Here is a 25,267-nt window from a genome sequence, read left to right as displayed (position 1 = left end):
ATAGAATTACAGTAGTGACGTGTGCAGATGGTTGTGTGCAGAGCCATGTGACAAGCACAAAGTGTCTCACAATTTGAACACTACTTTCAGGGCTCTGAACACGATCGTGTGCACGTTCCCACTGCTACCAATGACGTGAGCCGTACTCTATCATGGCTTAGTGGGCCATAATTTTTGTATGGTCATGCTATGGTTCCCATGTACGCAAATCTGCTTGCTAGGAGCATTAATGCAGTCGCCACGAGGTGGCCAATCTCTTGGTGAGGCATGAACGAACATCCCTAAAAGAGCAAACAGATCTGCCGTGTCCACGGGAAGGTTTCCGCAGCCAATGGTCTTCCACCAACATCTGTATGTGCGCATACGCTCGCCTGATTACAGTATTACAGCAAAACTGACACTGGGGTCATCTGACAACGTACATTAATGAAAATTTCCACAACATGGTTTAACCCTTTCGCTGCCAGTGTGGGTCTTTGGGTTTTTTGCACATGTTTAAAAGAAAAGTTTTAGGCCTGAAGATTACATAAACACCCCAAACATTATATATTTTCTGAAAGCAGACACCCCAGAGAATAAAATAGTGGTAGTTTCAATTTTTTGTGTCACTTGATCTTACCGCAATACACTACCCACATTTTTGGTAAAATATAAAAGACGAGGTTGCACCGAGTAAATAGATACCCAACATATCAAACCTTAAATTTGTGTGCATCTGTAAATTGCCGACAACCTTCAGTACCCTATATTTTCTATGGGCGACACTTCAAAAGCCCCTATAGGCCATCAGTTTAGTGTTACAAATGAGGTCTTGTGCTAGAATTATTGCTCTCACTCTGGCGCGCGCTGCAATATGTAACATGTGAATTGCAATCAACGTTTTCACGCGTAGGTGACCCCGACATATGCGCTTACGTTCGTATGTGTGTCTATGTGGGGGTGGGGGGCCTCAAATTTTTTTAGGGGGGGATTTTATGTGCTTGGGTGTAACGTTATTGTCTTGCTAAAAAAAAAAAAAAAAAAATGGTATCGGGCTGTGTGGAGGCAGTCGGATGGCAGCACAGCCACCCAAATGCATCCACCTGACTGCCAGGAGTCTGCTTGTCAGTTTTACACAAAATCCCAATGGCAGCAGCCACTGGATTGTGTGTGAAACCCCCCGCTGTCAGGTCCATACGATGTACAGACCTGGCAGAAAGTGTATCTTAACGCAAGAAAAAGAAATTATATATTGCAGCCTACTATCCTTAGATGTGGTGCCTGTATAGCGTCACATATGGCGACCCATCACATTTGGCTACGGAAGTGACGTTCCGCTGAGAAATTTCGCACTGCGCATGCGTAACTTGCCGATATGCGTTCCAAAAGCTCACGGAAGTGACATTACAGACAAGCTCTTCTTCTGTATAATTATTGATTGTAAGACACCACTTTGCAACAGGGCCCCTTGCGGGCTCGCTTCGCTCCCCACTTTTCAGGCACGGCCTCGCTTCACTCGGCATCATTATAATCCAACTCTGGACTTAGGGGTGGAGCCACATAATAACTGTCGTAAAAGTGTTGGAACGCATATGGCGGCGCCGCGCATGCGCACTCCAGCGGGTAGCCAAATGTGATGGGTCGCCATATGTGACGCTACACCTGCTTATTCATTTGTATTCCTTTTATTTTCATCTGGGTTCTTGCCATTGTATTTTATCTATAGAGAAGCACTGTTTGCCCCCTAGGACAGGACTACCCTCCACCTTCTTCTATATGCTTTTCCTCTATAATCCTCAAAGATAACTGGAACAATGTAGTGCAGCACAGGTAGAGAGCGCAGGAAGTGATCAGCTGACAGACTTCTGGCAGGATCAACAGGTATATTTTGCATTTATCAAACAGATATAGCAAAATGCTTTCATTGGTTTATTTGACAGGGCAAAAGGTAAAATAAAAGTTCATTGTTAGGCTTCACATAGTGTTTAACTCCAGCAGAGAAAGTGGTGTCACCCTCCTGGCTGTGCTGACTAACAGAAATCTATTGATCACAAACATGAATGAACAGAATGTCACCTACATAATGACATGGCTGACTGGGATCTGTCAGTTATTTGTGATGCTGGAACCAAGTCAGGTGATTTGAACTGAATATAGTGACCTTTACTGTGAATTGTTACATCTCTTTGTTCTTATAAATACAGTGGCTGAACAACAGACTCCACAAGCTCAAATATTTAGACTTGCCTTGCTGTCTGTCTCCTTAAGTGGAACTTTTCCCAGAACAACCTGAAATAAATAATGTTCTTTAGCAAGGAACATACATTGCACATTAATAATTATGCTATAAAAATTAGTGTTTTCTGTAAATTGCCTCCAGCATTGCTCCTGTATCTTCTTGCCAGGAGCTGCAATTTTGCTAAAGCCCGGAGCCCCTGAACAGCAGTAAATCTTTAGGCTGCCAGCAGATTTGCCTCTACAATTTAAAGAGGAAGTAAAGTTTTCCTGTTTCATTGTACCTACAGGTAAGCCTATAATAAGGCTTATCTGTAGGTACTGTAAATATCTCCTAAACTTGCACCATTTAGGAGATATTTACTATATACGCCACCGCCGACATCATCGGTGCATGCACACTGAAGGAATGACCGATCATACCGTTTCTTCAGGGCCCTGTGCCGTGACTGGCGGGAGTGACGTAATCGCCGCTCTGGCCAATCACATCGACGGAGCCCACGAACCCGGAAGAAACTCTGGGGGAAATGTCAGCTGTCTCAGCGGTGTGTGGGAGCTGCTGCAACGGCTTCATTCTAAGGAAGGTAAGTATTTCATAATGAGCTAGTATGCGATGCATACTACCTCATGTCTTCCAGGTTTTTTTTTTTTTTTTTTAGGGTTTACAACCTCTTTAAGCACAGTGCCTAAAAACAGAGCGCACCTGAGCATGTGCTGAGCAGGATGAGACAATGCATTACTGGAGTTTAAACAGTATAGGCACTTATATTTGATGATTTACATAGCTATACCTGCAAAAAGGGGCCAGCCAGGAGTGATCTAGAAGGACCAATTTTTTTGACTAAAGTTTCACTTTAACACTCTGGACTGGGGTAAAGGAAGGTAAGCTGGTTGGTAGGACCAACAGCAAGAGGTGGCATACTTTAGTGCCCACCAGATGCTACGTACATCCTTCAAAACAAACCACTTGTTAGCACAGAGACATTCAGCTCAATATAGCCTTTTAGTCCCGACACCTGGGGAGCGCTCAGCTGGTGTGTGAAACCTACATCAGGCACCTTACTTGAGTGCCCTTGTGAATGGGCACCAATCACAATCTGAACAATAATTAAGGTCTGTACTATTATATATTAAAGCAGAGCTTCACACAAAAGGGGAGGTTCTGCTGTTACTCCTCTGCAATATTTGGCACATTTTTTTTGGTGGGGGGGTGGTTACCTGATTTTGAGCAGAGGTTCTCCTCCCCCCTCCCTGCCTGTCTTCTGGGACACGTCACAGATCTTAGCAGACTTCGGGACCATTCACAAAGCGCATGCACAGTACAGTCGGCTGCCCACAGTTAAGATGGCAGCGCCAGGGGCTGAAGACCAGTGGAAAAAGCGGCTCTGGTGAGCACAGAGCTGGATCCTCAGACAGGTGAGTGTCTGTTTAATAAAAGTCAGCAGCTACAGTTTTTGTAGCTGCTGACATTTCATTTTCAGAAATATGACTCCTCTTTAAATCCAAACTACGTGAAAACACCTAAAATATGCTGCCAAAAATGTGAAATTTAAGAAGACTGGTACTGAGTGCTGTGCGAGAGGCTTCATGGAGTAATGTAAGGCCTGTTTCAAACGGGCCTCAGCTTGTATAAGAGCAGTGTGAACAGCAAGCTTTGACAAAGCATTTGCAGAGCTTTCAGCAAGCTTTTAAAGTACCATTCAGCTCCAGTTTGTAAATGTTGAACACAGATTCTAATGAGAGTGCTGATGGCCACTTTAAACAAGCTGCTAGCAGGCTTTAGCATTTCTTGAAGCTTGTTGAAAGCCTGCTAAGCAGTTTGGCATGGCAATCAACAATCCCATTAGGATCTGTGTTCTGCATTTATAAACTTGAGTTGAATGGTACTTAAAACAGTTCCACAAACCTTTCTGAAAGCTCTGCAAATGCTTTGTGAAAGCTTGCTGTTTACACTGATCTGATACAAGCTGAATCCTGTGTGAAACAGGACTTATGCTGTGTACACACGAGCGAACTTTACGGCAGACTTTGCCCGGCGGACTTTTCGACGGACTTTATGACGGACTTTCCGAATGAACGGACTTGCCTACATACAATCCACCAAAGTCCGTCGAATTCGTACGTGATGACGTACGACTGGACTAAAACAAGGAAGTTCATAGCCAGTAGCCAATAGCTGCCCTAGTGTGGCTTTTTGTCCGTCGAACTAGCATACAGAGGAGCGGACTTTTCGACCGGACAAAAAACATGTTTCAAATCTAAGTCCGTCCAACTTTTGAGAAAACAAAGTCCGCTGGAGCCCACACACGATCGAATTGTCCGATGAAATCCCATCCGCCGGGCAAAGTCTGCCATAAAGTCCGCTCGTGTGTACGCGGCATTAGGAGTAGCTAAAGCTGGCCATGAATTGTTGGCTGAACAAGAGAAATCATTCAATTCATTCATTCACGTTAAATAGCGTAGGTGGATGAATCTTTCCTGCTGGCTATGTATACTGATAGCTGGCATTGCAGCTGTCAGAATACCCCAAACATTGGATGCAACCAATTGTTTCAGCATTCCAGAATTGAAAACCAATGGTTTTCGCATCCTAGAAGCAAGTCAGGAACTGGGGGTTGCTAACTAAGAGTTTTTTACCCAGGCTTGTGGGACCCAAGTGGCCTACAGGTAAAACAATAAAATTAATGATCATTTTACAAAGCTGCACAGATTTTCTAATAGCCACTGGAGCCACTTGACTTTATTTTCTAGAAAAGGTGAACTTAGCCTTTAAAGTGGTTGTAAAGCCTAAACATTTTTTACCTTAAAGTGGTTGTAAACCCTTACAGACCACTTTTTGCTACAGGTAAGCCTATAATAAGGCTTACCTGTAGCTACCCAGGTTATCTCCTAAACCTGCACGGTTTAGGAGATATCCCCTGTCCCCTGCATGTGCCGATGTCATGGGCACATGCGCACTGAAGCAACGGCTCATATGTGTGCCACTACTGGCGGCTCCCGTGCACGGGAGTGACGTCATCTTGGCTCTGGCTGATCACAGCACCGGAGCCGCGATACCCGGAAGTAACCCCCGGGAATGATGTTGCCGGCCGGTGCTGTGTACGGACATTGCAGCGAGGGCTTCAATCTCAGGTGAGTATTACATAATGAGGTAGTATGCTATGCATACTAGCTCAGTATGCCTTTGTCTTGCAGATATTAGTTTTTTGTTTTTTTTCACAGTGAGTTTACAATCACTTTAAAGTGGTTGTAAAGGCAGAAGGTTTTTTATCTTAATGCATTCTATGCACTAGGATAAAAAAAACCTTCTGTGTGCAGCAGCTCCCCTAATACTTTCCTGAGCCCCATCTCTGTCCAGTGATGTGCACGAGTGCCTTAGCCATCCGGGACTCTCCCTCCTGATTGGCTGAGACACAGCAGCGACCCCATTGGCTCCTGCTGCTGTCAATCAAAGTCAGTTAGCCAATCAGGAGAGAGACCAGGCTCCATGTCTGAATTGGACACACAGAGCTGCGGCTTACCTCGGGTGCCCCATAGCAAGCGGGAGGGAGGGGCCAAGAGCACTGGCGAGGGACCGGAGAAAAGAAAGATCCAGGCTGTTCTGTGCAAAACCACTAAAAAGAGCAGGTAAGTATAACATGTTTGTTTTTTTTGTTTTTTTAAAGAAACAAAAATTAGACTTTGGTATTACTTTAATGCATTCCTTGCATTAAGGTAAAAAATGTTCAGGTGTCAGCATCCCCTCTCACCCCCCCTCCCCCCATTTTACTTACCTGAGCCCTCATTTGATCCAGCGCTGAGCACATCTGCAGCTCTTCTATCCCCTCACTTCTGGGTCTCGCTGGCTTTGCTTCGGCACCAGGAGACATTGGCACCCAGTGCTGTCAATCAAAGACAGTGATGAGGAGGCGGGGCTGAGTCCCGCTGTCTGTGTCAATGGACGTAGCAGCAGGGCACAGGTGCAAGCATGCATGAGTGCCCCAATAAAAAGTGGCTTCCCTTAGGGCACGGGAGAGAGGGGAGGGGCCAGGAGCGCCGGCACAGGACCCGAAAAGAAGAGGAGGTTTGTGGCCATTCTGTGTAATTCTATTGCGCAGAGCAGGTAAGTATAGACATGTTTGTTATTTAAAAAAAATATATATATCTTTACAATCACTTTAAAATTTATTTGTGGTTCACAAGCCAGTGTTTGGGATGACTGATGTAAGTGATCTTGCTTTCCAGTATACTGCCTTTGGTATATATTCATGCTAAGTATTGGCTTTATTTGCTCATTCTCCGTTCTGTGTTGGGAATATAGAGTACATAATGCAGCTGTAATACCATGTGACATGAAGGTATACTGACAATTAAAGCTTTAATCTCTGCTCCATACAGATCTGTTATCTCCCGCAAAGCAGATGTCGCGGAGGCCGCTAACAGGTTAACCTGTTCCTCTGCCATTATTTGCACTCAGCTAACATACCTGTTCTACCTCAGTGACTGTAAATATTGCTAAGGAGTTTCTGCAAGCTGTTTTGTGATGATCTGACAGACAATGATGTGTTTCTATATCTGTGGTTGCTAGTGTTGTAAAGACAACCGATGGGTGGAACAATACAGGTCTCCAAGAGCAAACGTGGAGGAAAAAAATACTAGGTCATGCTAAGGACTTGCCGGGGTATTATTCCATTGTTGTGCTATGAAAGCCTTGTGCTGCCAGGTGAATGCAGAGCCACCTGGTGGTTGTCTGCACAGCTCAGCATTTCTAGAAGCTCCACAATATAAAGATATCCCCTGAAAAAGACCTTTTTTACTTTTTTTCTGATCAGTTCATCAATATTGCGATTGTTACATAAAACCATGTAACATAAAGTACAGTAAACTTGTTTTTGAATGCCTATCATAAGGCCTCTTACACTGATGCCAAAAGTTCACATCCATTGTACCCTGCTTCAACCTTTCCGTTAAAGCGGATCACCACCCTCTTATTTATTTATTTATTTATTTATTTTATTACAGGTACTTTTATAGCGCCATCAATTTATGCAGCACTTTACATATACAGTATATTGAAGTGGCTGCTGGTTTTTTTTTTTTTTTTTTTTTTTTGGGACCCCCCTTCCAGAGCGGCCGACGGCACTTTACCCCCCCCGCTGTTTGCCGGCACTTACCCCATCTAGGCAGGTAGCGGGCAGCGTGTAGCAGCTCTGTGTCCTCTCCTCCATCGGCGGCTTCCAGCATGCAGCTCCTCCCCTCCTCCTAGGCATCCAATAGGATCACCTGCTCTTTCAGCCAAACGGATGACAGGTGTCAAAAACCACTTCCTGATTGGCCAGGAGGAGGATCAGTGTTACAACAGCAAATATTCATTCGCTGTTGTAACACACTTGGGTGGGCTGTGAGCGCATTCTCTGCACCCCGAGCCCACCCTATTTTAAAGCCTAGTAGAGCCTCTGGCTCTAATCAGTGCTTCAAAAAACACCCACCCCGCATTGGAATCCATGCGCCCAGCGTCCTGAAAGGGGCCAGATGTATGGATAGGGGGAGGCGGCAATGGATAGGAGGAGGCGGCGATGGATAGGGGGGACGGCACCCGGGCCTTGTATATTGTACATTCACATCAGTCCCTGACCTCAAGGAGCTTACAATCTAAGGTCCCTAACTCACATTCATACATACAGTACATATACATACTAGGACCAATTTAGCTCTTCTTACACTTTTCATCATATTATTCCTTCCTCCTCTTTTCATAAAATCGCAGATATTATTATTATTTTTTTAGTTTTATAAATACTTTATTTAAAGTGGAATTCCTGCTTTACGTCTAAATAGCCAGACCAGACCGAGTGGGCTGAAAATACGTAAGTATCTATACCTTTCTTACGCAGGTTAGGCTCCATTCACACTTGTGTGATTTTTCATACGACTTTGGACATCAAAGTCACTTGACAAATTGCACTCCATTTTTTTTCAATGGCACCCATTCAAATCAGTACAACTTAAAGTCACAGCGACATTAAAAAGTTGCCTGCACTAATTTGCGACTTTTGATGCAACTTTGATCCATAGAATGTAGAGTCTGATCAAAATTGTACCAAAAGCCCCATCAAAGTCCCACGGGAAATCGTGCGACTAATGTGAATGGAGCCTACATCAGCATTGGTGTGGGAGGAGGGAGGGGACAATTTTAATGCTAGTTAGGTGTATAGCAGGAATTCCACTTTAACCACCTTAGGTCCAGAAGGTTTTAACTCCTTCGTGACCAGGCCATTTTTTGCTATTTAGCACTGCTCTAATTTAACTGGTAATTGCGCAGTCATGCAATGCTGTACCCAAACACATTTTATACCATATTTTTTCACACAAATAGAGTTTTCTTTTGGTGGTATTTGATGACCACTGGGATTTTAATTTTTTATTATATAAATTAAAAAATTCCGAAAATTTTGAAAGAAAAACATTTTTTTTTACTTTCTGCTATAAAATATATCCAATAAAAAAAATGTAAAAAATCTGCTACATGTTTTTGGTAAAAAAAAATCCCAGTATGTGTATATTGATTGGTTTTCGTAACAATGTTATAGCATCTACAAACTATGGTATGCCTCACAGGGGAGCCATTGGCTCCTGTTGCTGTCAGTCAAAATTCTGTTAGGAGGGAGCAGCGGTGGGGCCAAGCTGCACTTTGTGTGTCTATAGATGCACACAGCCTGGGTCTGGAGTGAGCTCACACGGGTGCTCCCCCAGCGCATGGCCTTCTTAACCTCCGTGGCGGTATGATTATTTCAGATTTTTGCATCTCAAAGCGGTACAATTATTTTGCATTGAAATTTGGCGTTTTATATTGTAGGTCTGTAATTCTTAGCAATAACACACTTATATCTGTCCACCAAGAGTCTAGTAGATATTCCGAGTATGATGAAGTTTGAAACACAAAATCCTAAATTATAATATAATAAATATAAATAATTAAAAAAAATAATAATAAAAGAAATGTCCCCACGATTCACTATCCCTCAATTCTGCAAGTGTTCTAATTTATTATCGCTGTTTTCTAGTTGGTCTAAAGCCACTTTTGACGTAAAGGGACACTTTTTGGTTGCTATGGACAATCTCAAGTTTCCAGGCAGAAAGAACAGTATATATATATTATAAAACTGCATGCAGGGCATAGGACAAAGCATTGGGGACAGAAGGGAAGTGAAATGATTTCATACAGTACTGTAATCTGTAAGATTACAGTACTGTATGTGTTATGATTTTGACATTTTTTAAAATTTGCCACCAGGTCCCGCCCCCGTGCATCGTGAAGCTCGCAGGGAACGGAGCCTGGCACAGAGAGGCTTCGGAGGAGGACGGAGCCCGCAGACAGCGCGGGGTGACATCGCAGGATCCTGGGGACAAGGTAAGTATACCGCTCCAGGATCCTGAGATGTAATCCCGAGTGTGGCTCGGGGTTACCGCTAATGGTGCTGAGCCACACTCGGGAATACCGTCAGGGAGGCTACAGGGGCATTTGTAGAAAGAGGAGAGCGCCGGTGTGAGACTCCGGAAGAAGGGGTAAGGGACCACCATTCTGTGCAATACCATTGCATGGAGCAGGTATATATAACTTCCTATTTTACATTTTTTTAAAAAAGTATTGTTTACAATTACTTTAACCCTTGCAGCTGGGGAAAAGCCCACTGCGGCGGAGTATTTATACTTTCCCTGGAGTTCAACTTTACATTTAGGACTATACTTGAGGAGTCCCTGTTTAGTACCAGCGTACCTTCTCTTTAACAGGGGGTACCCTCACCCTGAAGAAATAGATCAGTTTTAGTGTCCTCTGCTACAGTTTGTTTGAAGTCTTTTGGCTCATCATTGGTTTATTTTAGGTTCATCCTCACCCTATCCCAGTCCTTAACAAAAAAACAACTACAAAAAGACATGTGCCATGGGTCAGGCTGCTGTGCGTAGAGAATAGAACAATAGGACCAAATAGCCAAACCAGTCCTGGGTCTGTGCTACCGTTACCTCAAAGGTCACAGGGCACTTGGTCTACTGGTTTAGATTTTGAGATGAGGATGGACACAGGACGTCATTACGATATGTTTATAGGGCCCTGTGTGTTTGGACCTGAAACATAATTTAACATTTGTCAGTTGGGTGATAGTATAGTTTTACTTTGACGTGTCTCTTCTTGTCCCATTTTATATGTTGTAAACTAACTCTGCCCTGAATGCCTTGTACAGAATAAAATGTATTTTATACCCAAGCTGGAACTTCTGCACATGGACATTGACTTGTGAAAATAATTTTCTTCTCTATAAAAATTAAGAAAATAATGATGCAACTGGTTAGACACCCCAGGTTAAAGCCCCTTGGATTTGGTTATAAACAGGACTTTGTGGCTCCCAATGGTTGCACTGAACTTGGGTACATGTTCAATATGTACCACTAGGCTTGTGGATGTATATCACTATTGACATTATAATAATAAGGGTATGGGTTCATCAGTTGGATCCCATTTACGTATATGACCACTGTAAACTATTGTAGTACTGATTAATGTCTGACTACTCTAACTTTTATAAACCTATTCTCTGATTTAAAAAAAAGAAAAAGAAAAAATGCAACTGAATGGCAAATCAAAGCAACTCAGAAACTAGACATTTTGGCCTCAAAGCAGTGCATTTGACTTGCTTTCGAGTGTGATGCAAGTAATAAATGAGCTTGCACCCTGTGTGTGGTCCTCTGTCTTTTTTTCCCTGGCCCCTATATTATGAATAGTGGAATTGTGCCATTTATTGTACATATTAGTGTCAGGTTGGCTCATACTAAGATAGAAGTTTTATGTCTACTTACAGATTATTAAACTTGCAAATGAGGTTTATTGTCTCCTTTTGACATAATTATAACCCATGATATGACAGCTACATCCTATATATCGCTTCTGGATGTCTTATTTTTATTAATGTAGGCATTTCATTTCTGAAACTTTGAGGTGTTGCCCATGGCCTCAAGTAATGCAGCAGTTCCTTCCTGCCAGAACACATCCCAACAAAACCCTGCATTGATAAGTTCATGGCCTCAAAGTGTAGGTGTGTGAGGAAACTGTCGAGAAACTGGGGAGAGGCAATAGGTATAACATTTGGAGTTGGCTAAGGTTAACAGGAAGATTTCAAAACTGTATACAACAAGACATTATAACCATACAGAAAACAAATATGAATAATACTTATAAAGTGCAAAGCTAAAACAATACTAAAGAAACATCATACATATGTATATGATTGGTTTGTATGCAGAGCTATGCCAGATGTTGCATTCTCTAGTTTTAGTAAATCAATCCCAGTGTATATAATAAAGATATAATGTTCTCAATTAAATTCATGATTAAAAGCCCACCACAATGATAAAATAAATTAAAATTGTTTCCATACTATTTACCCAAAGGTGCTCTCCAGTCCCACTGCTGTCATGGCCACATGCTGTACTCCCAGGTAACCATGCAGGACTGGATATGGTTTATGCCTTATCAATCTCTACCCATTGTGTTACATCACAGGGATATTGTCAGGGGATCCATATAAGGTTATGGTGAAAAGGGGCTTAATGAATCAAAATGCCCCCACTCCAATCAATGCATATCACAGTAAAGTCTACTTAAAACAGAAAGTATTCACATATTCACTTGTCTTATCCCATCACATACCCCCCAAAAAAGTGGATTATTTCTCATTTCGGCACATGGGGTGGAACCATGGAAATCATCCTTTTAGATCCCAGCATACACCAGTGGTTCAAGATGCGAATTTGGCTACTTGGGATCCTATTCCCAGTGTGTAAATATGAGTACCAATACTTATTGCTCAGCACCACGTTGTCCAAAGTGTTGACAGCAGTTGGTTTGTTTGGATCACAGGGGTGGCCTTTTCTCTTTTTTAATTTTAAGTGTTGTCAAAAAAAAAAAGCATAATGAATTTTCTTTTAGCTGCTGAGTCCATAAGCCATCTGTAAAGGCCTCTTCATTTTACCCCCCTAAATCCCTTAGGTGCAACTGTCCTACATTCTTCAGTGTATACTGCAAGGCAGCAGGTAGCCATGAATGAATGTCTTAACGCACTGATGGAATCATAGGAAAAAATAAACGACCGTATTTATCGGTGTATAACACGCGCCGGCGTATAACAAACACCCCAAGTTTAGGAGGGAATTTTAAGGAAAAAACTTTTTAAGGAAAAAAACTTACATTTAAATGCCCATCAATGCAGCCTTATCAGTGTCCATCTGCAGCCTTATCAGTGTCATTTGCAGCCTTGTAGTGTCATTTGCAGCCTTGTAGTGTCATTTGCAGCCTTTCAGTGTCATTTGCAGCCTTGTGTCATCTGCAGCCTTGTTGTGTCATCTGCAGCCTTGCCCAGTGACACTGCAGCTTTGTAGTGTCACTGCAGTGTTTAAAAATGGCGCTGCCAAGAGACACAGAGCCGGTCCTGTGTCTCTCAGCAGCTCTCGGCTGCTTTCGGCTCCTCTCGTAGTCCTGTGGGCGGAGCCGAGTGCCGCCGACATTCATACATAGCCGAGTGTACTCGGCTAGGTTCGGCTAGCTCCGCTCATAGTCACGCCCAGTCCCTGTGTTATGTCCATCTTAGGGCGGGACTTTGCGTGACTGTGAGTGACAACTCAAAATTGTGTATTTCCCATTATTTGCTCTCCTAGAGACAGTGGTCACCAGGGCAAATCTTTCCAGCGGGGACATCAAAAAAGCTATCGGAGGTTCTAACCTCTCACCACCCTACTAAAACCTAGAAAAAAGTTAGACTTTAGATGCACGTTATCTAAGAGCATCAAGACTGAAAAAATAGATATTTACCATGATTTGGTGTTAAATTAATTTGTTTACCGTGTGTGCTTTACATCTGTTGTGCAGTCACACAGCATTTATATATATATATATAAAAAACACTTATGCCACGTACACACGGGCAGACTTTTCGACCGGACTGGTCTGACAGACTTTCGACGGACTGGTCCGACGGACTTTTGACGGACTTCCGACGGACTTTTGACAGACTTCCGACGGACTTTTGACGGACTTCCGACGGACTTTTGACGGACTTCCGACGGACTTTTGACGGACTTCCGACGGACTTTTGACGGACTTCCGACGGACTTTTGACGGACTTCCGACGGACTTTTGACGGACTTCCGACGGACTTTTGACGGACTTCCGACGGACTTTTGACGGACTTCCGACGGACTTCCGACGGACTTTTGACGGACTTCCGACGGACTTCCGATGGACTTTTGACGGACTTCCGATGGACTTTTGACGGACTTCCGACGGACTTTTGACGGACTTCCGACGGACTTTTGACGGACTTCCGACGGACTTTTGACGGACTTTTGAACGAACGGATTTGCCTACACACGATCACACCAAAGTCCGACGGATTTGTACGTGATGACGTACGACCGGACTAAAATAAGGAAGTTGATAGCCAGTAGCCAATAGCTGCCCTAGCGTCGGTTTTTGTCCATCGGACTAGCATACAGGCGAGCGGATTTCTCAATAGGAACTGGGTCTGGCGGAGTTACGACGTAAAGATTTGAAGCATGTTTCAAATCTAAAGTCTGTCAGATTTTCGACTGGAAAAGTCCAATGAAGCCCACACATGATCGGATTGTCTGCCGGACTCATGCCGTTGGACCAGTCTGGTCAAAAAGTCCACTCCTGTGTACGCGGCATTACGGAGGAAAACAGTATAACTACATATTTTGCAGGGTCATATGGAGAAAGCTGAGGTCAGTAGCAGCAGAATCTTCAGTATGCAGCAAAGCTACGTTTTTTCAGGCTCTTCTTTTGCATTTGTTTACTTTATTGAGCTGGGTAGTCAGAATAATCTTTTATTACAGCACATGCGAAAGACATAGGTGCACCAGCCTCACTAGCAGCCTGTAAATCTCTGAGGGGCTGAAAGCTGCTATGCATGGATGAAGCACTGAGTGGTACTAATGTATAGGGCAGTATGTATTCAAGAAAGAATGCCTGGAACAAAAGCAGTCTGCATTATGGCCATTGATACCTGGGTGAATACTGCCCTAAGCATTAGTACCATTCAATGCACTGTACATTCACAGCAGCTTTCCACCTCCCATAGGTTTTACATGGCTGCCAGCAGTGGGGCTGGATGGTGCACTTGTGCCTTCCGCCCACACGAAAAATGCCAGAATCTCCTGCACAGGGGCTATACACTCAGTTTTGAGGATCACTTGTGACTATCTTTAAAGTTGTGATTCTTTACTCCTGTGAGTTAGCCCTGGTTCACACTGAGCTGCGGAAAAGAAAGCTGTGCAAGTTCAGCTGAACTCACACGATTTCACTCCCGCATGTCAGTCCCAATTTCGGCGGTGATTTCACAGACATCTGTGAGGGTTTCTGCACAGATGTCAGTGAAAATCGCACCCCAAAATCGCAAAAAGTAGAACTTTTTGAATTTGGCGTGGCACCGCAAATGCAGCATCGCACCGATTAGGATGGTCCCATTGCCGCCGATTTGACATGCGATTTGACATGTCAAATCACATGTGAAAATGCACCAATGTGAACCAGGGCTAAAACAGTGAAGAATGCAAAGCATTACACATGTGTCTTTGTCAGCCTGGAGCAGTGATAGGGAACCTTGGCACCCCAGATGTTTTGGAACTACATTTCCCATGATTCTCAACTACACTGCAGCGTGCATGAGATATCATGAGAAATGTAGTTCCAAAACATCTGAGGTGCCAAGGTTCGCCATCACTGACCTAGAGCAAGCATTGCAGTGTATTCTGATGCTCATTGGAGTCATCAAAGGGCAGGGTAATATCCATCCATTTTTCCACACCTCCAAGAGCGCCAGGATGCACTGCAATGCTTGCCCTAGGCTGGCAAAGACACCCATGTAAAACTTTGCATCCTTCACCCTTTCTTTCTAAATATCTGCCTTTAGAAGAAACTTGATGACTTAGATTTGAATACACACAAAGTTTTAAAGAAAGAAAGTAGAACATTTTATGATGTGTGCGTATTAGGCTTTATTCACATGGCCATAAAAAATGTACTGGTCTTATTACACGTTTTTTTTATAGCATAAAAGTTCCTGTGTAATTTTCAGTAAATACTTGCTTAATTTTTTTCCCCAAATACCTGCATCTGACATACATGTATATCCACTTCAGCCCCGGAAGGTTTTACCCCCTTCCTGACCAGAGCACTTTTTACAATTTGGCACTGCGTCGCTTTAACTGGTAATTGTGTGGTCATGCAATGTTGTACCCAAACAAAATTTGCGTCCTTTTTTTCCCACAAATAGAGCTTTCTTTTGGTGGTATTTGATCACCTCTGCGGTTTTTATTTTTTGCGATATAAACGAAAAAAGACTTGAAAAAATTTTGAAAAAAAAAAAAAAAGATATTTTCTACTTTTTGTTATAAAAAAATACAATAAACTCGATTTTAGTCATACATTTAGGCCAAAAAGCATTCAACCACATGTCTCGGGTAAAATAAAATTCAATACGCGTATATTTATTGGTTTGCGCAAAAGTTATAGCATCTACAAACTAGGGTACATTTTCTGAAATTTACACAGCTTTTAGTTTATGACTGCCTATGTCATTTCTTGAGGTGCTAACATGGCAGAGCAGTAAAACCCCCCCCCCCAAATTACCCCATTTTGGAAAGTAGACACCCCAAGGAAATTGCTTGTTGAGCACATTGAATATTTAATTTTTTTGTCACAAGTGATTAAAAGATGACAAAAGAAATGTAACACAAAGTTGTCACTGAAATGATAAACATGCCATTGGTATATGTGAAATTACACCCCAAAATGCATTCTGCTGCTTCTCCTGAGTACGGGGATACCACATGTGTGATATTTTTTGGGAGCCTAGCCGCGTACAGGAACCCGAAAACCAATCACCGCCTTCAGGCTTTCTAAGGGCGTAAATTTTTTATTTCACTCCTCACTACCTATCACAGTTTCGGAGGCCATGAAATGCCCACATAGCACAACCCCCCCCCCAATGACCCCATTTTGGAAAGTAGACACCCCAAGCTATTTGCTGAGAGGCATATTGAGTCCATGGAATATTTTATATTTTGTCACAAGTTTCGGGAAAATTACATTTTTTTTTTTTTCACAAAGTTGTCACTAAATGATATATTGCTCAAACATGCCATGGGCAAATGTGAAATTACATGCCAAAATACATTCTGCTGCTCCTCCTGAGTACAGGGATACCACATGTGTGGGACTTTTTGGGAGCCTAGCCGCGTACGGGACCCCGAAAACCAATCACCATCTTCAGGCTTTCTAAGGGCATACATTTTTGATTTCACTCCTCACTACCTATCACAGTTTCGGAGGCCATAAAATGCCAAGATTGCACAAAACTCCCCCAAATGACCCCATTTTGGAAAATAGACACCCCAATCTATTTGCTGAGAGGCATGTTGAGTATTTTTCAGATCTGGTTTTTGTCACAAAGTTTTGAAAATTTAAAAAAAGAAAAAAATATATATTTTCCTTTTTCTTTCTTAATTTTCAAAAACAAATGAGAGCTGCAAAATACTCACCATGCCTTTTAGCAAATACCTTGGGGTATCTACTTTCCAAAATGTAAACATGAAAAAATATTTGTTTTTTGCTAGAAAATTACTTTGAACCCCCAAAGATTATATATATATATATATATATATATATATATATATATTATATATATATATATATATATATTTTTTTTTTTTAAAGCAAAGGCTCTACAGATTAAAATGGTGGGTGTTGCAATTTTTTTTTCAAACAGTATTTGTGCAGCGATTTTTCACTTTTTTGAATCTTAATGCACTAAAACAGACTATATTTCCCAAATGTTAGGTAAAATATAAAAGATGAGCTTATGCCGAGTACATAGATACCAAACACGACATGCTTTAAAATTGCGCACAACCATGCAGCAACGACAAACTACATACATTTTTAAAAGCCTTTACAGGTTACCACTTTAGATTTACAGAGGAGGTATACTGCTAAAATTACTGCCCTCGATCTGACGTTTGCGGTGATACCTCACATGCATGGTGCAATTGCTGTTTACATATGACACGAGACCGACGCTTGCATTCGCCTTTGCGTGTGAGAATGGGGGGACAGGGGTGTTTTTTTTTAAATTATTATTTATTTTGTTTTTTGTTTTTTATTACACTGTTACTTTCATTTTTTTTAAATCATTTTTATTGTTATCACAGAGAAAGTAAATGATACCAATAGGTAGTGACAGGTACTCTTTTTAAAAAAAAAATTGGGGTCTATTAGACTCTAGATCTCTCCTTTGCCCTCAATGCATCTGATCACACCAAGACTGGTGTGATCAGATGCTTTCTCAATTTCCTAATGGCATTGTTTATATCCGGCGAAACCTAAGTCGTAAAATGCTTGTAGCTTCCGGTTTCTTAGGCCATATAGGTGACTGTGCAGTGCTGTACCCTACGCTAATACTCAACTAGTGTGTGGTAGCGTTGGAAACATTCACCGATGCAGAAACCAGGTTGGTTAGGACAGGAGTGAAAATAACAGCGGGTGTCACGCCTGTATCCACGTTTCCTACAGACACAACATCTTTTTTGGGGGGTTCTTTGGCCTGAGGTACCACGGAGGACTTCTGGGAAGTGCCTCTCATGCAGCCGGCTCACTGCATTTGCATTGGGAAGTTGGGCCACAGCACCATCTGGAAACAGAAGGGCTGTGATGATCTCTTCCTGGAATTTAAGGAAGGATCCCGTTCGTCCTAACGCCTTGTATAGTACATAAGCGCTCAGCAGAGCCAATTGAAATAGGTATACAGACACTTTTTTTGTACCAGCGTTTGGCCTTACGGGCAATTAGGTACGGCACCAACAACTGGTCGTTGAGGTCCACCCCTCCAATATTTAGGTTGTATTCGTGGACACAGAGGGGTTTCTCCACAACACCTGTCGCCGTTGGAATTTGGACAGTCATAACTGCATGAAGGGAGGACAGAATGAAAACATTCCGATTATCCCTCCACTTTACTGCGAGCAAATTATTACAGTTCAAGCAGGCTCTCTCCCCCAGTCTAAGACGGGACTCTACAAGCCGCTGGGGTAAGCCCCGGCGATTAGATCGCACGGTGCCACATGCGCCAATTCCATGATCAAACAAGAGACTACAAAGTGTCACGCTCATGTAATAATTGCCCATGTAAAAGTGGTACCCCTTTCCGAATAAGGGTGACACCAAGTCCCACATAATCTTACCAGCGCTCCCTATGTAGTTTGGGCAGTTCTCAGGCTCCATATAACTATCTTTTCCCTCATAAAACTATATGTATAGCCTGTTGCCCTGTCACAGAGCTTATACAACTTGACCCCATATCTGGCACGATACTGTTTGAAAGATAAGCATCCAGAAAACTTAATCAGGCACGCATCAACGCAGACAACTTGTTTGGGAGTAAACAAGGCTGCAAACTGTTGGTTGAAGTGGTTTACGAGGGGACGAATTTTGTAGAGCCGATTCAGGGTCACCCCGAGGATGACAGAGTTCATTGTCATTAAAATGCATGAACTGTAGGATCTGCTTAGATCGTTTCCTGGCCATGGATGCAGAGAACACGGGCATATGGTGAATTGGGTCAGTGGACCAATATGACCACAACTCACTTTTTTTAACTATGCTCATGAGGAGGGATAGGCCCAGAAAGGTCTTAAATTCGGAAACCGTAATAGGTTTCCAATCTCTGGCAATGGTCAACTGGAGATTAGCGGCGATTCATTGACCAGCATACAAATTGCTTTGGTCCACAATAGATCTATAGAGATCTTCCGTGAAAAACAGCGAATAAAACCAAGTGACGTAAAATCAACTGTTTACAACTGAATTCTGGGTTGGCCAGTGAATGGGGGAAGTACGGGTGCTGCAGAAGTGGTGGGCTCCCAATTATGATTGGCAAATGCAGAGGGAAGGGAACTATGGGCTTGAAGGGCCTGTGTTTGTCTTCTTCTTGGTGGCAGGGGGACACTACTTGTGCTAGCCACCGCAACAGCTTGAACTGAACTAATGGGACTCGCCACGTCACCAAGTGTTACTGCAATGCTGGATGTACGACCAGGATGTACTACGCTACTGGTGTTTGCCAGTTCACCAGAAGGATGAGCGGTGCTAGTACTGGCTCTCTGCTCCATACGAGAGCCCTGCGGTTCTTGCACCTCAACAACAGAAGAACGGGGTCGGGTACGTCTGACCTTGGCAGGTACCACTACTCAGTTGTCACAGCTATCTGTCAGGGTACCTCTGCTGTCTACTGGATCGTATTCTGAGCCTGAATCTGACAGATGGATGATTTCCTCTTCACTCTCATCTGTCATGCTCAGAAATGTGTAGGCCTCTTCACTAGTGTACCTTCGATTGGACATTGTTGCCTCTAAATTTACTGGTACAACTAGTGAAACTCACAGGAATCACAGGATTGTCAGCGACTGCTTCAAACACTAACAAAAAAACTGTTAGCGTTTGCAGGGATCAAGCCTGACTCTGCGAACGCTGCAGTTATGTGTTTTGTAAGTGACAGTGATCGATTGATACTGCACTTGGGTGGGCTGGGCTGGGTGGAGGGGCTAAACGCAGATGATAGCAGGTATCTGGGCTGATCCCGCTAACGCTACGTTTTTGTTTTTTCGGGAACCCTAAACTACTGTGCCATTCTGCCGCCGTCATTCGACGGCGGGCGGTCTTAAAGCAGATATGCATATCCATGTTGCAGATTTTTGGATTTTGTGTTGCGGATCTGAACGAAGTGCATGTTTACGCACCTCTGTGAAAGTCTCCATTGAAATAAATGCAGCTGCTTTCAGATCCGTAAATTAAAAAAACTATGGAAATGTGTTTTTTTTTTTTTTTCTTTTTTTTACCAGCCATGTGAATGAAACCTAAATCACCACTGTGGCCATGCTTCTGCCAAGAAAACGGTAAAATCTTTTGTATGCTTTCACAATCTTGGCTTTATGAGTCAGCTGTATAAATAGGAGGTGATCGTTTAGAAAGCCTAGTTTCTGAGACTGGAAGGACTGAATGACCCAGTTATACTACATTTTTTAGACTTTATAAAATAATAATTTTTCCTTCTTCTATTTCTTGTTCAACATTCATGGCACAAAACTTTCTTCATAGGCACTGGTATAAAATTTCGGAGACCCTAGCCTGAAGCCATGGCAGGTCTGCATTGCAAGTTATTACTTGTTCAAGAGGAGGAGTAAGGTCTTTCAAAACAATAAGTGCATATTTTAAGCATTGACAGCACACCTCAACTCCTGCGCAGGCAAAATATAGACTGTCACGTCTTGTCATGATTTGGAACATTTTACCTGAGAACATTATGGCCCAGCTCCAAACAAATGAAGTCAGTTGAGATTAGGTAATAGCATGATGCAAAGGGTAAAAATGTGCTGTATCCAACAGCAGCCGGTCAGTTGTCACTGTTCAACAGTCTGTTTAGTGTCATGATTGACATCAATAACCCTAATTCACATTCAAATTGTTCCCTAATGCCATGTACACATGATCGGAAATGCCGCCAGCAAAAGACCGATGTGAGCTTTTGGTCAGAAAATGCGACCGTGTGTATGCTCCATCGGACTTTTGCTGGCAGAATTCCAGCCAGCAAAAGATATTCTCTATTTTTCGTCTGTATGCAATTTGGACGTGAAAAAAATCACGCATGCTCGGAAACATTGAACGTCATTTACTCGGCTTGTCGTAGTGTTGTACGTCGCCGCGTTCTTGGCGGTCGAAAGTTCAGAGAACTTTTGTGTATACAAGGCAAGCTTGAGCAGAATTCCGTCGGAAAAACCATCCAAGTTTTTTCTGCCGGAAACTCCGATCATGTGTACACGGCATAAGACAAAAATGTAATATGCACAGGACATCAACCCATAAGATATCACAGTTATGGGGCGTACACACGGCCGGACTTTTCGTCTACAAAAGTCCAACGGACGCCGACGGACTAAAGCTGGCTGGTAATCCGATCGTGTGTGGGCTTCTCCGGACTTTCAGCAGACTTTTTCAGCCTCAAATCCGATGGACTTTAGATTTGAAACATGCTTCAAATCTTTACGTCGTAACTACGACGGACCCCGAAATCCGCTCGTCTGTGTGCTAGTCCGACGGACAAAAACCCACGCTAGGGCAGTTATTGGCTACTGGCTATGAACTTCCTTATTTTAGTCCGGTGTACGTCATCACGTACGAATCCGTCTGACTTTTGTGTGGTCGTGTGTAGGCAAGTCCGTTCGTTAGAAAGTCTGCTGCAAGTCCGCTGAAAGTCCGCCGGAAGTCTGTCGGACAGGCTGTCGGACTTTTGTAGACGAAAAGTCCGACCGTGTGTACGCCCCATTACTGTCTTTATCTGTCTTATATCATTTCAGTAAACTGAAAGATGATTGGTTGCTAGAGGTCATTACACTTACACGCATATTAAAGTTGCTCATTACCCTAATTTATTAAAGTAGAACTAAACCGCTAGACCGAATAAAACATTTTGGGCTCCCAAGAGCTTTTTTCCCTACACTGTGCCACTAAATATAGCATACTAGGACATTTTGGCAAACTTACTTAGCAAAGGGATCCCCTCCAGCTCTGCGAAGCCAGTGCCCCCTCCATTACCAGCACTCCCATTTTCTCCAAGAAATGCACAGGGGAGCTACTTTGCCCAGGCACAGAATCATGCGGAGAATGTACACTGAGCTGCGCATGCAGACCTGTATACTTCCAAAAAAAAAGTTCTAACGGGCCGGGTGAAACAACTATGACAGAAGAGACACAGGGGTTGATTTACAAAAACTGGAGAGTGCAAAATCTGGTTCAGCTCTGCACAGAAATAAATCAGCTTCCAAGTTTTATTGTCAAAACTTAATTGAACAAGCTGAATTTAGAAGCTGATTGGCTACCATGCACAGCTGCACCAGATTCTGAGTACACCAGTTTTAGTAAATCCAGCAATGATACTAGGCAGGCCTCTGGTTTATATTTGTCGCCAAGCGCCAGAATCTGTGGGTGCGCCCATGTGTGCACCCGAGGCATGTTCCTGCGTATGAGGCTATGAGTTCTACTTCTTGCAAGTCTGATTGTTAAAATTAGTCACTGATACAGTTCAATATCTCAGCCTGAAAGTGGAACTATGGTTTCATGTATCTATTAGTGGAGCTCGAGATGACAAGGGTGGCCTCTCGCACAATACCAGTCCAAGCACCCATGGTGGTGGAGACAGGTACTTTGTGACATTTCAATAAAGTAGAAAAAAAGTAAAAAGTGTAATGTAACATGGCACAAAGCTGGACAGCCAGAGTGAAATCATGTATATGTACAGTGTTGAATAGTATGTGTATAAATATATACATATATACAGTGCCTTGAAAAAGTATTCATACCCCTTGAAATTCTCCACATTTTGTTATGCTACAACCAAAAACGTAAATGTATTTTATTGGGATTTTATGTGATAGACCAACACAAAGTGGCACATGATTGTGAAATGTAAGGAAAATGATAAATGGTTTTCAAAAATTTTTACAAACAAACATGTGAAAAGTGTGGCGTGCATTTGTATTCAATAGTTTGTAGAACCACCTTTCACTGCAATTACAGCTGCAAGTCTTTTTTGGGTATGTCTCTATCAGCTTTGCACATCTAGAGAGTGACATTTTTGCCCATTCTTCTTTGCAAAATCACTTAACATCGGTCAGATTGGATGGAGAGCGTCTGTGAACAGCAATCTTCAAGTCTTTCCACAGACTCTCAATTGGATTTAGGTCTGGACTTTAACTGGGCCATTCTAACACATGAATATGCTTTAATTTAAACCATTCAATTGTAACTCTGGCTGTATGTTTAGGGTCATTGCCCTGCTGGAAGGTGAACCTCTACCCCAGTCTCAAGTCTTTTGCAGACCTTTGCAGGTTTTCTTCTAAGATTGCCCTTTATTTGGCTCCATCCATCTTCCCATCAACTCTGATCAGCTTCCCTGTCCCTGCTGAGGAAAAGCATCCCCACAACATAATGCTGCCATCACCATGTTTCACAGTGGGGATGGTGTGTTCAGGGTGATGGGCAGTGTTAGTTTTCAGTCACACATAGCGTTTTGCTTTTAGGCCAAAAAGTTCAATTTTGGTCTCATCTGAACAGAGCACCTTCTTCCACATGTTTGCTGTGCCCCCCACATGGCTTCTTGCAAACTGAAAATGGGACTTCTTATGGCTTTCGTTCAACAATGGCTTTTTTCTTGCCACTCTTCCATAAAGGCCAGATTTGTGGAGTGCACGATTAATAGTTGTCCTGTGTACAGTTTCTCCCACCTGAGCTGTAGATCTCTGCAGCTCCTCCAGAGTTACCATGCGCCTCTTGGCTGCTTCTCTGATTAATGTTGCTCTCCTTGCCTGGCCTGTCAGTTTAGGTGAACGGCCATGTTTTGGTAGGTGTGCAGTTGTGCCATACTTTCCATTTTCGGATGATGTTCAAAACTTGGGATATTTCTTTATACCCTAACCCTGCTTTAAACTTCTCCACAACTTTATCCCTGACCTGTCTGGTGTGTTCCTTGGCCCTAATTATGCTGTTTGTTCACTAAGGTTCTCTAACAAACCTATGAGGGCTTCACAGAACAGCTGTATTTATACTGAGATTAAATTACGCACAGGTGGACTCTATTTATTAGGTGACTTCTGAAGGCAATTGGTTCCATTAGATTTTAGTTAGGGGTATCAGAGTAAAGGGTCTGAATTCAAATGCACGCCACACTTTTTAGATACAGTATCTCACAAAAGTGAGTACACCCCTCACATTTTTGTAAATATTTTATTATATCTTTTCATGTGACAACACTGAAGAAATGACACTTTGCTACAATGTAAAGTAGTGAGTGTACAGCTTGTATAACAGTGTAAATTTGCTGTCCCCTCAAATAAACTGAACACACAGCCATTAATGTCTAAACCGCTGGCAACAAAAGTGAGTACACCCCTGAGTGAAAATGTCCAAATTGGGCCCGAAGTTTCAATATTTTGTGTGGCCACCATTATTTTCCAGCACTGCCCTAACCCTCTTGGGCATGGAGGTCACCAGAGCTTCACAGGTTGCCAATGGAGTCCTCTTCCACTCCTCATGACAACATCATGGAATTGGTGGATGTTAGAGACCTTGCGCTCCTCCACCTTCTATTTAAGGATGCCCCACAGATGCTCAATAGGGTTTAGGTCTGGAGACCCCAGTCCCTTTCTCTGCAGCCTCAGCTGCACTGAGAATAAATGGAGAGAAGACAGCGGCTCCTCTCCATTCATAAACGGACACATCGTAATCACAGGAGATTACAATGTTTCAGTTATGTGAATAGACAGAGTCAGCTGACTCTGTCCATTCACAAAGGAAGGAGGAGGGGGACGGCGGAACGGAGGGGGACAGCGGAGGGGGAAAGAGAAGGAGAGGGGAGCGGCAGAACGGAGGGGACAGCGGAGAGGGACAGCAGAACGGAGGGGACAGCGGAGGGGGACAGAAAAGGAGAGTGGAACGGCGGAACGGAGGGGGACAGCGGAGAGGCACAGCAGAACGGAGGGGACAGAGAAGGAGAGGGGGATAGCAGAACGGAGGGGACAGCGGAGAGGGACAGCAGAACGGAGGGGACAGCGGAGGGGGACAGAAAAGGAGAGGGGAACGGCGGAACGGAGGGGGACAGCGGAGAGGCACAGCAGAACGGAGGGGACAGAGAAGGAGAGGGGGATAGCAGAACGGAGGGGACAGCGGAGGGGGACAGAGAAGGAGAGCAGAACGGAGGGGGCATGGAGGAGGATGCAGTGACAGTCAGCGGTGACCGATCACCGCTGTATGTCACTAAAGCCGCTGAAAGGCGCTGGGGGGAGAATCTTGTAACTCCCCCACGCGCCGATCACAGCTGACTTCCAGGTATCGGCGGAAGCATTGGGAGCATTTGCCCGAGTACAAGTACTCGGGCAAATGCTCGATATCGGTGCCGAT

At 43.3% G+C, this 25,267-nt stretch overlaps 1 protein-coding gene across 2 annotated transcripts in view; it reads left to right on the top strand.

The window, feature by feature from the left end:
- KLHL24 (kelch like family member 24) overlaps positions 1-25,267 on the top strand; it is a 121,367-nt gene that overhangs the window by 40,463 nt on the left and 55,637 nt on the right. The gene's annotated exons all lie outside the window — the stretch shown is intronic.

This window comes from Aquarana catesbeiana, linkage group LG04 (genome assembly GCF_042186555.1).
Source record: "Aquarana catesbeiana isolate 2022-GZ linkage group LG04, ASM4218655v1, whole genome shotgun sequence".
NCBI lineage: Eukaryota > Metazoa > Chordata > Amphibia > Anura > Ranidae > Aquarana > Aquarana catesbeiana.
Note: the sequence above shows the minus strand (reverse complement) of the source record. Positions and strands in the feature narration are given on the sequence as shown.